At 45.0% G+C, this 12,846-nt stretch overlaps 1 protein-coding gene across 1 annotated transcript in view; it reads left to right on the forward strand.

Annotated features, from left to right (window-relative positions):
- Positions 1-3,753: 3,753 nt before the first annotated feature.
- The window catches only part of LOC147703771 (major vault protein-like), a 274,496-nt gene continuing 265,403 nt past the window's right edge, over positions 3,754-12,846 (forward strand). Inside the window, exon 1 of the mRNA XM_086932120.1 lies at positions 3,754-3,855. The gene's annotated coding sequence lies outside the window, so the exon portion shown is untranslated. The remainder of the gene's footprint in view (positions 3,856-12,846) is intronic.

A 12,846-nucleotide genomic window follows, 5' to 3' on the forward strand; every position in this document is an offset into this window, starting at 1 on the left:
TGCTCTAACCACCCTACAGGCAAAATTAAGATGGCCCAGCAAGATCTGAATGTCCTTCACCTTCACCTTTTGTTTTGACAGCATTGTGGCCAGCAAATCCAACATTTTCAGTTTCTTGCCATCAGGCAAGCGAGCCCGCATTGCCACTGAATCAATCTCCACACCCAAAAAGGATAAGACTGTAGCAGGGCCCATTGTTTTCTCAGGAGCCAAAGGCACCCCCAAATCTTTCATAAGCTCATGAAAAGTGTCTAGAGCTGTCTGGCACTCCACGGAGCCTGGAGAACCAACATAGAAAAAGTCATCAAGATAATGTGTCACTAACACATTTCCTGAGTGTTGCGTGAAATGCCACTGAAAAAAGGTGCTGAAACATTTGAATAAAGCACATGACATGGAACAACCCATTGGCAAGGCTTTGTCCACATACCAATGACCCTCAAATTGAATTCCCAAAAGCTCCCAATCATCCTGATGTACTGGCAGCAGCCTGAATGCAGACTTAATATCACACTTAGCCATCTCTGCAGTTGCGCCCGCGGTCACTACAAGTGACATGGTCACGTCAACTGAGGAATATGAAACCGAGGCAGCCTCCTCATCAATAAAATCATTGACGGAAGACCCCTCAGGCCATGACAAGTGCTGAATTAGTCTGTATAGCCCTTGCTCTTTTTTGGGCACCACTCCAGTAGGTGATATGATCAGATTTTGGATCGGCCAGTCATCAAAAGGACCTGCCATCCTTCCTTCCAGCACCTCTTTGCTCAGTTTTTCCCGCACCACCTCTCAGTGTTCAGACGCTGACTTCAAATTATCAGCCCACCGTCTTTGCCTCGGTCCCTGATAACCCAAATGAAAACCCTGCTGAAAACCATCCAAAAGTTTCTTTTTTAGCCCCACATCCACATAACCTTGAAGAGCCTGTTCTAGTTTTTCCCATCTAACTGGCGTAGGAGCCCTTTGGCCCAGATCCTTGCGCCCCTCTACCATTCCTACCCCCTTGGAACTGCTGCGTGGTGCCAGATGTACCTGCCCCTGAATGAATCCCCTGCTGACTACCTGGTGGCTTTGGCCCCCAACATTTAACAAGGGGGTGGCGCCTACCACAGTTGGAGCATTCGTGTCTGTACCTGCAATACTCCCTAGTACATAGCCCCTTGTTAAAATCCTAGCGTGCTCCAGTTCCTGCTTGTGTAGCTGATCCGCTTCCCACCCCACTCCGGGTGGGCTTTCCCTGAAAGGGCCGATAAATTAACGGCAAACCACTAGCCGTAAAAATAGTTTTGCCGCCTGCAGCTGCTCCCATCGTATGCTGCCAAAGATCCGTATCTAACTCCCCCCACTTTTCCTCGGGATCCTACACCATCCGGGCCCTAAACTCCTCATCATATTGGGCCCTTGCATAACCTCCCCCCGTAAGCTGAGCTTTCCGAATCACATCCATATATTCAAATATAGATACGATGTACTCCGGAAACCTCTCGCAATAAACACTTGCATATATTAGAAACGCTGCCGTCCAGTTTTTAATAGTCAAGGGTACTTTAGGGCACTTTGCCAACTCATACTCTTCCTCCTTAGAACCTTCTTTTGACCTAAACTCCCTATGAAGGAGTTTCAATATCTCCACATACTCACCCTTCCAAATGCGCTCTTTTGTGGACAGCATTAAATGAGCGCCCAGTGGTTTAGTTACTCCCATATAAGGCAGCTTCTTGATTTTCAATTCTTTGCTATCCAGCGGCTCTTTAACACCCCCGGTAGCATCAGTGTTTGTACCACTTACCACCTTAGCCCCCGCTGACCCAATACTGTCATCGGTGCCTACACCTGTGCCTGTAACATACCGTCCTTTGAGCAATATCCCCTCATACACCCCCCCAACCCCCTCCACCACCGTCCCCACAGACACCATTTTAGGTTTGGCCTGTGTCACTGACTTCTCACCTGGCTCTAGAGAAACTGCTCTCGCAGGTTCCGCCCGTGGAGCTGAAACATCCAACATAGGCCTTCCTCGAGGAGCCCTTACTAGTGGGCCGCGCTCTCGTCTCTCCCTTGACGGCCGTGCCGCTGTAGGAACCTGAAAAACACTATGTGACAAATGAGAGGGCTCCCCCCCGACATCTCGCAATTCCCCTTCTTCAGGGCTATCATCATCATAATCCAACAACACCGGCTCCATCACCTGAAGCCCAGCAGTATCAAAATCAACACCTCGGGTCTTACCCAACCCTTTAGTAGCAACACTACACTTTAACTGATTTGAATGTCCTCCTTGGTGGGGGAGCCGACTGTACCCGCCGGTACCCCCCGGTGCGTTGACTCTGTAGCTCCATAGCTGACGGTAAGGTGGACCACCTATACCTGCTATTCGTTGGGGCCAGCGAGGTCGGGCCAGACCTTCGTGTGCTGACCGCGACGGGCTCCCTCGGTGGTACGGAAAGTGTTGCGCTAGGCTCTACCCTCACTTCACCTCGGCGAAACTGGGCTGAACCACGCCCTACCGAGTCCGGACCGCTGCGCCGCTCCGAGGCCTGATAAGAAAAGTTTGGACTGGTGTGCTGGGATCCCTAATACAAACACCTGCTCCAGTCCCTGGCCACTGAGAAACAACTGAACCAGCTGACTGCCTTTGCAACCTATCCAGCGACAAAACCCTTCCTGGACTCCTCACAGGTGCACCCCTCACAGGTGAATCACCCACTACCTCTTCATCATCGTCACTCCAATCCAAATTGGCTACCGCCACTGCTGAAATCTGACCTTTGCTCAAAACCTTCTCTACCACAGCCAACTCCTCACCCTCCCTCTGCACCCTACCCTTCTCATCATTCAGGCACTCAAAATGCTGCCAACCAGAAGACCGATCATCCAAACTTCTTCCACGCACACCCCCTGGCCAAAAAGTAAAAGTATCCAAAACGTTGCCTGCTTTAAAACTACCTGCAGGCTCTACATCCCTACCATACTCTGGAAAAGAACCCGGAACCAAATTACCCCCACTCTCCCTTTGCAGAAAATGACCACGCATTAGCTGACAACATTCAACCTGACTCTCCCATCTCCATCTGCCCTTTCCCAAAACAAGGTGAAACCCCTTTGCTGAAAACCCTGTCCCCCACTCACCATCACCCCTAGAACTCCCCACCCCAGACAAAACGTCCCCCTGTACAGACGCTGGTGTAGAAAACAATAACGGCCCTCATCCAATTGCTGCTCATCCCTCAAAACAGTAGGGGACAACACATGCACCTCCTCCAAAGAAGGAGAAAACAGGTTTACCACTCGCGCCAGACTTGCCCAATGTATCACCTACAGCGTCCAACACCTGCACGCCCCCTTGAAAATGCTCCGAAACGTTAAAGGACTCAGACTTCGGTCGGCTGCCCCCCCCCCCCCCCCTGCCCCCTTCCCTTACTGAGCTCTAGTTTAGCCCCCTTTTCTCCTCCTTCCTGTATTTTGTTGGCTCACGATTGTCACTTTTGTAATGCACCGTTTGCTACCTCTTGTATTTTGTTGGCCCACAATTGTCATTTTTTCTTCATTTAATGCAATGTTTGCCTTTGTATTTTGCTCACTTGTAATGTTCTCATGTATCAGTTATGTTCCTATTGTGAAGCGCTCTGACACCTTAAAAAAGTCCGCGCTATATAAAAACGCATAAATAAAATAAATAAATCCTAGGTCCCGCCCACCTCTTCCTCCCCTCCCCTCGGCTGGGCCAGGAAGTGGTGCGGCTGAGACCATCTTAGTCATGGGGAAATGGGAGGGGCGTGACCACGATTGGGAAGACCCAATACGATATAAGGCGGGGGTCCCCTCCTACGTTGACAGTGGAGAGTACCACTAACGGTAAGGGACGCTATTTTAGTGTATCCCCCAAGAGGCGTGATCCCCGGGGTTGGAGACCCTACAAATTAAGCGGTAATTCCGAGTAGTTTTAGGAGGGCGGGGTTACGGAGGAAGGGATTCCCCAAACCGTCCCTTTAGAAGATGTAAACGCCAGCCTGTAATTCAAGTACGTTTTTACCCCCTCCTTATTTAAAAGGGGTATATTTGCACTGTTTTTACATGGCTCGGAAACATGCCTAGACTTTGGTACGGGTCGCGTGCCCGTCCTTCGCTTTTAAAATACTAAGGCTCACGGGCATGAGTCGGGCACATGAATAGGTCTGTTGGGTTGGGCAGTGTCAGTCACCTGTTGGGGCTGTGACTTGGGCTGCGGACGATTTCCTTTTCATTAAATCTGATGCCTCTGGACGCATAAAGTGTCGGCTGCTTACACAGTTGTGTCTTCAGCAACTAACTGGGTTGGTGTAAGTGCTGCTCATTGCTTGATTGCCGCGGGCTGAACGCGGCCTTTTGTTGACTGACTCATAAGCGGTACCGACCCCCTGGTTAATGCCATTGACTACCACTGCTCCCCAAGCTTAATTTGTTAAAATAAGAATAATAATAAAAAAAATAGGTGCACGGACCTAAATATTTTCTTAAGTTTGCCGAAGTCGCTGCCAAATTTTGTGATCGCCCAATATCAAATACTGAGTAACCTTGACCCTGACGTATTCTTCTTTATTCCCGCACCCGGCACTTTCCCATATCATGGCAGCCGTAAGATTTATTTTCAACCATGCCTTTTCAACGTCTCACTGTTTTCCTATCTTTTTCTTTATTTTCCGTACCTAGCCCGGTCAGTCTGCGTTGCAGGGGTGTGCGTTACACCCCTGTCTGGGTCAGTATGTAAAGAAAAATAATTACTGGTCCCAAAAATTAGTTTCCATTCCCATCACCTGCAGCCACCGCCACAAATTAAGTACTACTTGCGCTGGGGCCAAACTTCGTTCGGTATCTGACTATGGTTGAGGACTCTTTGATGTATCAGTACCTGGTTGACCTCTTCCGAACTTTCAGGTTTCTCCGTTCCATCTGTGAGGAGGTCACCTTGTCCAGATTTTTTTCCCATTGCGTTTTGATATTTGCAGTCTTGTTGAAAATATCATAAACACCAACATGTACCATAACTCGAAGAAAAAAGTTCGACTTTGAGTTCGTTATGGATGGACCTAGGAAAATTGAGACCTCCGTATCCTTGCTTCAGTAGTTTAGTACAGGGTCGGACTTGGACAGAAAATAGCCCCGGGCACCAAAATAAAAGTTGCCCACATTTCCAAATCAAGGCAGTATCCAACTTGTAAAGACACGCTGTATATGTGTTTTGCAAGAAACGAGCTACTGTGTGCATTTGTGCTTGCTGCAGTCAATGTTTGTTTTAATGTCTGAGGAAACAAGCATTTGCAATGCAATTTGCCTCACATTTGGGACCTTATATGTATTTAGCTATACAGCACATTAGCCTGGGTGCTGAAACATCTACTCTTCTTAACATGGAGTGAAAGTAAGCACCAAACTGCGTGACACGCCAGGTATGGGAACACATGGAAAGAAATATCGCGTTTCAGCTGAAAATGGTATAGTTCAAAGCTCTGTTTTTAATATAAAATCAGGGCCTTAGGTGGTCATATTACTGAAAATACAAGATTTGAAAAAAATATTTTTGTCTACAAGTGCTCCTGGAAGACAATTTCTATGGACTAAAATCTAGAGAATGCTAAAGTGATTCTGTTTTTTTTACTGACCTGCTGCTCGTTTTGTATCAAGAAAGTTAAATAAAGGCAGTTGCAAGAAAAAGAAAGTCTCTCAGCAGAAAGCAATTCTGGTATTTTACTGACCTTTGCTGGTCGTTTTCTATCAAGACAGTTAAATGGAGGCAGTTGAGCAGAAAAAAAGTCCCTAAGTGGAGGCAGACAAGTCCTATCACTGATCTCCAGAGCCAACAGAGTACATACACATATAAGTATATAATAAGTATATACTAAAGAATATACAAGAGGTCTCGAAAGCTCGACCTAGAAACAGCTTATCTGCCCATAAAACAGGATTCCAAACATCCACGAAACTAGCTCACACACTGACCCATCAGACCAGTCCTTCAGGCATTGCCAGATTGTACTTGCGAACATTTTCCCAGGGGCCAAAACGCTTGGTCTGTGATGTGACTGAGAGCTGTGCTTTTATGACAAATCTGTTGAATAAAGCTATTTTGATTTAGACTGAGAGCTGCATCATGCCTGCAAGGTGGCAGTTGGGTGCGGGGGGCCTTGAGTGAGATTGACAGTAAATTGGATGTAGGGTAAGTGAAGAATATATATGTAGTTGCTGAATTGAACAATGTGAAATCAGAAAACAGGAGATTAATTAGATTTACCAAATTGTGTGATCCTAGTTAATTGTTTTATTTCATTTTCCCTCCTCGTATAAGAGGATTTTGAAGTACATGACTTCAGGATGTGCGCGGCAGAAAACCTTCTCCTGTGTTGTATTTAATAAACTATAATTCTTGTGTGTAAAAGGAATCGGGACACCCAAATAGTGCACATAACACTAGCACTTAAGACCTTGACTTCAGGAAAAGTAAAAAAAACGTAGCTTTTTTAACAGTAAACATCCATCTGCTCCTGGACTGTAGCTTGTGCTGCAGTTTATAGAGGATTAGCGCCTGGACACCCCAGGGTATTAGTTGTGCTCTACAAATTCTATTTTCATTTAATTTCATTACAATTGACTAGCCTCTTTAGTTCGCTATTTGAATTATTGACGGGGGTGGGGGGAGAACGTTTATAAATTCATGTTTGAAAACTCACTTTTAAATGGATACTTCTCATATCACTGACTTAATCTGGTGTAGTATGGTGTAAAGGTGGTCTGCATGTTAATTAAATACAGTGGTGAAGAGACTTTGTCACACTTTTATAAGTTTGCTGCAAGATGACTTTAAAATTAAGGTGTTCCTAAAGTCAAGTGGGGAAGGGTCCCTAATTCCTGTTTGTTAGCTCGAGGCAAGGATTGCAAGGACTTTTTGGAGCACCGTGCCCGGACCCTCTGGCTTGCTGCTTGGTTTCCCGCCGCCGCTGTTTGTCATCGCGAGCGGCCGCCGAGCGGGGGAAACTACACTTCCCAGACGCCCTTAGGACCACGCCCCCCCCTACACCACGCGCCCAGTGGGGCTCTAAAGACCGCAAGCACTCCCGTGTCGTGGGACTCACGCGGGCATCGCCGGGAGAAGCCCGGGACAAGGGCGGGGCCGTCTGCGGCCGTCCGAGGACAGGAGAGGCAGGGCAGGGCCACCCCTCTGACAAGCGTGACTCTGGTTAGTGCACCATTGTGCTATTGACATTGTATACATACTATTATAATGGCTGTGAATCGAAAAAATGCTCATACTGTGGGGGAGGGAGTGGTAGGAACAATGGACGCTTTTTTAATCAGAGCGGAATCTGTGCTACAACGTGAGATAAGCTTAGCGGAAAAACGGCTTTCCCAAGGTTTAGCTGAGGCACAGAAAAGATCTTCTTTGGGTGCAATTAGCAATGTTAGGTCACCCGCTGTAAACCCCCATCCTGTACCCCTTATTAGGGGGCGGGCCAGGTCTCGGGGTTAGGTAGCATACATGATAATATAAATACATCCACTGACGATCCAAGTGAAGCTGAGTACAGTGGGCTCCCTCTTGCTCCACTGATTCCTTCTTTGGATATGGCTACTCTTCCCCCTCCTGGTACACTACCGGATTCACTAAAGGCCTCACGTTTGTCCAAAAACACCTAGGACTTCCGCGATTAACTCACCTGAGGAAGTTACTCCCAAGTCTACTCCATCCTTGGCAGCAAGACTTCGCTCTTATCGAGGAGTGGCAGAACATAAGGTACAAGGTCACGGCACAAAGAAAAACCTATCAAATCCTACTACCAGGAACAAACCAAATAGCAAGGGATCTCAATAAACACTATAGGTACCCAAACTGAAAGCATTATTTCACCACTTTATGCAGGGCTGGAAAGAAGGTTCGTCACCCTAGAAATATCACTGAAGGACTCCCTAGAATTATTGTTTTAGGGGGACAATGGCCGAAATAGAAAAGGATCTGGTAGCAAGCCTGTCACAATTTACTGCGAGAATAGAGCACATGTGCAAAAATCTGAGGAATGCGGGAAGTAGCTTTACATCTCAAGAGAGCAACCTCTCATCACTACCCTTATTAGTAGATAAGCAGCGAGTTTGCTGCTACCTACAAAAACTTCAGGCAGGCCTGCTAATTCAACCGGGGGGGACAAGGGCACAAGCAAGGTGGGACAAAACACTGGAAGTATAGCTAGATTGCCAACCCAGGGAAGCTCAAGCAAGGCATTAGATAAATCCAAAGTTTATAGCCCGAAAGGTACTGACCTGATGCCAAGTTCTGATGTTCTGCAATTACCACCGGCATCTTCCCCCTATGTAATCATTTTAGCTGGGGTACCTTCACTGAAAAGAAGCCAAACTGAATCTTGGCATAGCCTACGAAATAAGGTTGTAGATTGGTTAGTCAAATTTAAAAGATTTCATCCGGTGAATAGCCACGAAATGCTGATGGTTCGCAGAGTGGGGTGGTTGGGTCACTCCTTAAAAAACATTAGTGGAGATTGCGTGGTTATCAATCTCAGGCGCCCTCAGCAAGTCAGGAGGATTTTGGAAACAATGGAGGAACCCCAGGGTGAAAGTACGCTTATTAGCGTACTTCCCTTGGGTTACTTCTATAAACCAAGGCATGTAGGGGCACCAAGACACCAGCTTCCCTTTACCCCCTTAGAAAATAGATTTGAGGGTTTCAACACTCTAGAGGAGGTAGATTGACTAACCTCATCATATTTCTCTATACCTTCCCCCACTAATACTAGCATGGAGCTTACTCTGGGCAGAATGTCACAACCACTGTCTTCTCCGCAATTGGTGAAAGACAATAGCAGGTCTGTCAAAATCTGTGGGAATGGCACATCGAGATCTAGTGTTAGTGACTATAGAAAAACGGGGGTAGGCCTAACACCAACTAGAACAGGGTCTTCCACCACCCAAGCTGGCCAACCAGACCTGATTTCCCCTAAACTTAGTGGGAACTTTGAAGTTAAAATGATGTCCTGGAATATTGCAGGTTTATCCAGGAACCTTCGGGACAATATCTGCTGTAATTACTTTGATGAAAATGATATAATACTCTTACAGGAGACCTGGTCTCTGGATATTCCACATAGGCTCGGATACAAAACTTTCTGTTCCGAAGCCACCCCTACTGTAAGAGGAAGGGCTTCTGGGGGCTTGGTGATCTGGATAAAAATTACTTTGGAAATTGAAGTTACTCCGCTTCCCATCGTATCTCGTTACTTGTTAGGTGTTAAAATAATGACCAGAGAGAAAGAGATTGTCTATTTAATAAATGCATATAATAGGCCCAGCCCATTAAATTGGGAATCTGGGCTGATTGACCAACTTGATTTCTTTCTTAATACTCTAGGTCCTAACTCACAAATAATTATAGGAGGGGACTTTAATTGCAAATATGAGCCAATATTGGGTTTAGATGGTTTATTAGACGAACAAGACAAGGCAAATAATATCCCCGCTCTAGATAGCAATGGGGAGGTAAAATGTACTGTTGCGGCATCCCAAATTTTACAACTAACTGTTGGGCACGATTTAAGGGCTTGTAACGGTCGTTTTCAGTCAGATAGACCAGCGGCCCCTACATTTTGTAGAGGAAATGCCAAGTCTCATATAGATTTCATATTGGTCTCCATGAGTTCGTGGCACCTAATTGTTGATTTTAAGGTTGGGTATAGGACGGAGAGCGATCATTTACCGTTACAATTAACCTTGGACCCTCAGCCCTTTAAAATCAATACAGTTAAAGAAATGGTGCCCAAGAGGTATGATGGTGAACTTCAGATAAGTAACAATAGGCGTGATCTAAAATGGCCATATATCTTAGCCAAGGAAACATCTATGACATGCATCTACAACACTTTTGCCGATAAAGTTGCAACATGTCAGGATCTTTCCTTAGGCGATCATGGAGTGTTAGATATGCACCCTAATTTGGTTGATGCTCTAACTCCTCTTCTGAGTAAAATCTATGAGAAGGGGGATAGATCCCATAACATTAACCTAGAACATGGCAACCCATGGTACAAGAGAGAGTGCCGTGTAGCTAAGTCTCTCCTGATCCAGGCAGTAAAAACAAAGGACTCCAATGGAATCAGAGATACCAGACAAGCCTACAAGAAAACCCTTTTTTATTCAAAAAAAGTTTGGGATGAGGAAATCTGGGCTGATCTACTCATGGCAGCCAAAACGAGGGATCAAGGCACCTTTCGGGGCTTAATATCAAATGGAAATAAGTCTAGTAGATCTCGTAAGGACACCTTCCTAGACGAAAAAACATGGAGAGATCACTTTTTTAAGTTATACTCCCTGAACAAGGAGGGGTTCCCCATAGCTGCACAGGTGGTCGCATTACAATCACGGACTACTAATCTATACTTCAGCTTAGAGGAGACTGTCCAGGCGATACAGGCCATCAAACCAGGGAAAGCCCCGGGACCTGACAAGATCCCTGGCGATCTACTCAAGCACGATATAGAAGTTTGGGGACCGTATATTAACTTTTTATGTAACTCTATAGTAGCAGGTACTCCAATTCCGGAGTCCTGGAAGGGGCCTGAAATCATAACGATTTTTAAAAAAGGAGATCGTTATGATCCAGCAAATTATCGCCCAATCAGTTTAATTGATCTTATCCAAAAAGTGTATGCCAGACACATTTTAAATAGGCTTTTAGAGTGGATGGAAGACTCCCAGATATTATCCAAATATCAGGCAGGGTTCAGAGCAAAAGTCAGCACAATAGACCAGGTTTTTAAGTTTACTTGTATTGTCTGGAAATATATCAATATAAAGAAGGGCAGTCTGTATGTGGCTTTTATGGACCTGAGGGCTGCGCTCGATCTTGTCCCTCGCACACTTTTATGGGAAACATTAGCAAACATAGGGGTCCCTGGTGAATTACTTATAGAATTAATTAGACTCCACACAGGAAACTACGCCAAAGTAAGATGGGGGAAGGGAGGGGAGTTAACACAGGCCATACCGGTGAGACAGGGCGTACGCCAAGGTTGCGTGTTGGCACCTACGCTCTTCACACACTCTGTTAACGATATTCCCACGTACTTAGGGAACTGTGTAAATGACTCCCCAAAACTTGGGGGTGAATTGATTCCAGCACTACTTTTTGCTGACGACACCATCCTCATTTCACAGACCCCAAAGGGACTCCAAAATTTGGTGAATTCTTTCTATAGTTACTGTGTGGATAAAGGATTGGGAATTAATTCATCAAAAACGAAGTACATGTCAATAAACCCTCAAAAAACCTTCAGGAAAAATCTGGCCTTAAACAACCAAAAACTAGAACTTGTGGAGAGTTTCAATTATTTGGGAATTGTGTTGGACAGCAAACTATCCTGGAAGGCGCAGCTTGAAAAGAGCAGGATAGCCCTTCGTCAGAACTCAATGCCCATTCTAAAAATTCACGGTGGTAGCCAATCTAAGGCCATTACTCCAGCATTGGAAGTATTCAAAGCAAAGGCCCAATCAGCCGGACTCTATGGGGCTGAGATTTGGGGACCATCCTGCAAAAAGAACTTTGAATGGGATGAAAACATCTTTATACAGAGGTTGTTAAAAAGTCTGTCTAGCACCCCCCTAGTTCCTGTGTTTTTGGATGTTGCTATTAAACGTACAGATCATCAAGCTATTTTAAGGCCTCTATTGTACTGGATTAAGATATGGACCACTCCTGAGTTGGATAACTATAGATGTGGCCTGATAGAAATCATGCAGTTTGATGGGCATAAAAACATCGCCTGGCTAAAACATATCTCCTTCTGGTCAAATAGATTATGGTTATCCCATTACTGGGACGAGCCCTTGAGACTGACACCCTCTTGTAAAAAGTCTTTAAAGTCTGCATTCTGGTCTTACATCAGTAACCCACTAGTACAGGGCCCATCTATTGGTTCACTAACCCAAAAGTTTTTAACCTTTAAAGATACTGTTTCCTTTGAACCCTTTATGGATGAGATTGGACCACCGATAGCAAAAACTTTATTCTTGCAGTTTAGATACAGGGTCCTACAGATAAATGCAAATACATCCAGGTGGGGGGGAAACATGGGTACTCCCCTATGTATCTCCTGTACACAGAAGGCGAAGGAAGATGATGCCCATCTATTCTTCTTCTGCCCGTTATATAAGTCGCCTAGGGTAGCTGGATTGGACCCCTGCAGGAATATGGGTGTCAGGTCTTGTAAAGATGCTGAAGGTATATTGAGGACCAATACCACACAGGTGGTGGTGTTCTGTATATCTAGGTTCCTATATAACGTTTTCTTGATCAGAAAGAAGGCTGGGCTCAAATTATAGTGCAATTGAACTGTTTATCTAACCTTTGCTCTGTAAATACTAAGTGTTGCTAATATATTTTAAACTGGCTTTTAAACAAATTTTATTATATTTATGAAAGTAGATTGTATGTTTTTAGGGCATAATTCATAAAGCTGATAAATTGTATTTCATTTTTGCCCCAAATTTTTGTAAATGGACTATGGAGTTAATAATAACATGTAATGTTTTATCTTGTGCTTTTATGGCTAATGTTAGCCAAAATAAAGGTGAAACGAAAGTGGGGAAGGACTCCATAGTTACATCTTTTCTTTAATATCAATTAACCTTTAAATAAATGCTTGTCTGTTTATTTAACACATTTTTACTGTTCATACTGAGTGGAGTAAACAGAACCCCTGGGATGTTGACCAAGGGGGCTGCATGCGACTCCCGGGCCGTACTATGAGTATCATATATATATTTTTTTGTAAACAAATTTTATTGCTGTTTCTGATAACCAATTCTGTACAT

This window comes from Lissotriton vulgaris, chromosome 7, assembly GCF_964263255.1.
Source record: "Lissotriton vulgaris chromosome 7, aLisVul1.2, whole genome shotgun sequence".
Classification (NCBI taxonomy): domain Eukaryota; kingdom Metazoa; phylum Chordata; class Amphibia; order Caudata; family Salamandridae; genus Lissotriton; species Lissotriton vulgaris.